At 39.0% G+C, this 2,920-nt stretch overlaps 1 non-coding gene across 1 annotated transcript; it reads right to left on the reverse strand.

Moving 5' to 3' along the window:
- Positions 1–2,115: 2,115 nt before the first annotated feature.
- On the reverse strand, positions 2,116–2,223 carry LOC127740306 (small nucleolar RNA R71). Its single transcript, XR_008000985.1, has one exon. It is a non-coding gene; the product is annotated as a small nucleolar RNA R71 (small nucleolar RNA).
- Between the last annotated feature and the right edge of the window lie 697 nt (positions 2,224–2,920).

Consider the following 2,920-nt stretch of genomic DNA (forward strand, 5'->3'; position numbering starts at 1 on the left):
TGGATGGTGCTCTGTTTTTCAAATTTTTTTTATGTTTTTGCACCAATCCAACCATTCCAAAACCTCCAAACAGCTACCATAACACCTTAAAATCTTATTTACCATACTAAACTACCAAATATACTCAACAAACTATCAAAACATGAAATTAAACTAATTTTTTTTACCAATATTTACAAAAAGGGAAAATGAAAAGAAGTTACCATGGTGGGTTGTCTCCCACCTAGCACTTTTGTTTATTGTCCTTAAGTTGGACTTATGGGGAGCTCCTCATTAAGGTGGCTTGTGCTTGTACTCATCTTGGAACTTCCACCAATGCTTGGACTTCCAATAAGCTCCATCATTCAAGATTAATATCTCCAAGCTTTGATGGAGTTCTTCACAAACCATGGGCTCCCAATGTTGATCCTCATGTGTTCCCGGATCCCATATTTTGTCTTCACACCCATCTCCAAGTTGATTATCATTAATCCATGTGGGTGGTGAGCAAGGTGAATTCTCAACAAAGTGACCAAACATCCTTCTGGACCCATGTACTCTAGTTATACACCAACCTTTGCTATCAAGCTTTGGACATGTGACCATAGTGAACCTAGAATGATGCTTCCAACCACTAACCATGAATTCTTATAAATAAATAAAACGATTTTATTATATCCTATTATTTTTTATTTAGAATAGTTCGAATTGTATAATCATCAATTACTGACATTGGTAATCGGCCTAAAGCAATTTGATTATAATTCAATTCATGACGATCATAAACTGAAAGTTCATATTCTTCAGTAATTGATAAACAATTTGTTGGACAATACTCAACACAATTACCACAAAATATACAAATTCCGAAATCAATACTGTAATTAAGCAAACGTTTCCATCTCCTTTTTACTCTTGAAGCCACTAATTTTTCTAAGTTGACCATCCGTCTCAAGCAAACCATATTCAAGGGGAGTAACAAAGCTTAAGTATAAGGAATTTACCCACTTGAATGAGAGAATGGATGGTGGTGGCTTAGGGAGAGGTATTTCCAATGTGCTAGTAAGCTCCACTCCCTTGTTTTTGTCCTTGATTGCCTCCACCTTTTCACAAACTTCTTCATTCTCAATCCTTTGTTCATCAACTTCATCTAACTCTTCTCCATCACTCAAGTCATAAATGGGAGGTTGAGAGAAATCTACCTCCACATCACTTTTAAATTCATTGGGAGAAGGTTCTTCAAATTCAAAAGATTCTTCACCAAGAAGATTGGATGCATGATCTTCATCACCAAGGAAACTCAATTCTTGCTTCATCCCATCCAATTCTTCATATGGAATATGCTTTGGAGGTTGTGTACTTTCCTCTTCAACATCAAATTCAATCTTGTTGGAAGGATCTCCCTTAACTGTAGGTTGTCATGGAGGTTCCGCATCTCCTAAGCCTTCAACCACTTCTTCCTTTTCTTCAACAATTAAAGCTTCTTCCAATTGTTCCAATACAAAGTAACATTCCTCATTTTCCACTGAAATTCCCACTTTTCTTGTTTTCTGTTTGTCTATGAACAGGAACAGAGACAAGGAACCTCTTAGAAATTTTGATCCTAAACCTGAAAGGACTTTGAGGCGACGCTTGCAACAAGCTAGACTTTACATGGCTAGTGAAAATCTAAGTAAGACTTTTGAAAGGGAAGCTACAGAGTCCATTATGGATCATAATCGTGCTGTTAATGCCAATGTGGTAAATCCGAATGAGAATAAACAACCTAGAAGAGTGCTTGGCTCATACACTTCCCCCAATTCAGATCTCTATGGGAACAATATTGTGGTGCCTCCTATAGCTGCAAACAACTTTGAGCTGAAGCCTCAGTTAGTCACTCTGGTGCAGTAAAATTGTTAGTATCATGGACTCTCGCAAAAAGATCCAAACCAATTTATCTCTAACTTCCTGTAGATTTGTGACTCTGTAAAAACAAATGGAGTGAATCCTGAGGTTTACAAGCACATGCTCTTTCTATTTGCTGTAAGGGATAGAGCAAAGCTATGGTTAGATTCTCAACCTAAGGAGAGCCTGGACACTTGGGATAAGGTAATCACTGGATTCTTGTCTAAATTCTTCCCAGCACAGAAGTTGACTAAGCTAAGGGTGGAGGTTCAAACCTTCATTCATAAAGATGGTGAGACCCTCTATGAAGTCTGGGAGAGGTACAAGTTGCTCACCAAGCAATGCCCCCTTAACATGTTTTCTAAATGGACCCAGCAGGAAATCTTTTATGAGGGCTTATGTGAAATGTCTAAAATGTGTTTAGATAATTCTGCAGGTGGTTCATTGCACATGAAAAAAATGCCTGAAGAGACTACTGAGCTTATTGAGTTGGTTGCTAACAACCAATATATTTACTCATCTAATAGAAATCTTGTGAACTCTGGAACTCCTCAGAAGAAAGGCGTTTTGGAAGTGGAGACCTTGGATGCTATTCTTGCTCAGAACAACGTTATGTCTCAGTAGATTAATATGCTTACTCAACACTTGAGTAGGATGCAGGTTTCAACTGTTAATGCTCAGAATGCCCCCTCAAGAGGCTCCTTATGACATGAATGGTAGCTTCATGCAAGGTGAGAATTATGACTATGCTTAATTTCCTCCTGAATAGGTCAACTATATGGGGACTACTCCAAGAAACCCCAATAATGATCCATATGCCAAGACCTATAATGACCTCTTCAATCCTTGACTTAAATAGCATCAGAAATGAGTTGGATTGGGCCCACAAGGCTCCTAAAACCGCTGGGGACGATTTCATTAAAGTGGGCCACGGACAGAATCGGCGCGCGCGCGCAAAGTGCGCGTGCGCGCCCCTGAACGCGAAGTAACATATGACAAAATTTATATCATTTCGAAGCCCCGGATGTTAGCTTTCCAACCCAGCTGGAACCGCATC

Source organism: Arachis duranensis, chromosome 6 (assembly GCF_000817695.3).
Source record: "Arachis duranensis cultivar V14167 chromosome 6, aradu.V14167.gnm2.J7QH, whole genome shotgun sequence".
Taxonomy (NCBI): Eukaryota; Viridiplantae; Streptophyta; class Magnoliopsida; order Fabales; family Fabaceae; genus Arachis; species Arachis duranensis.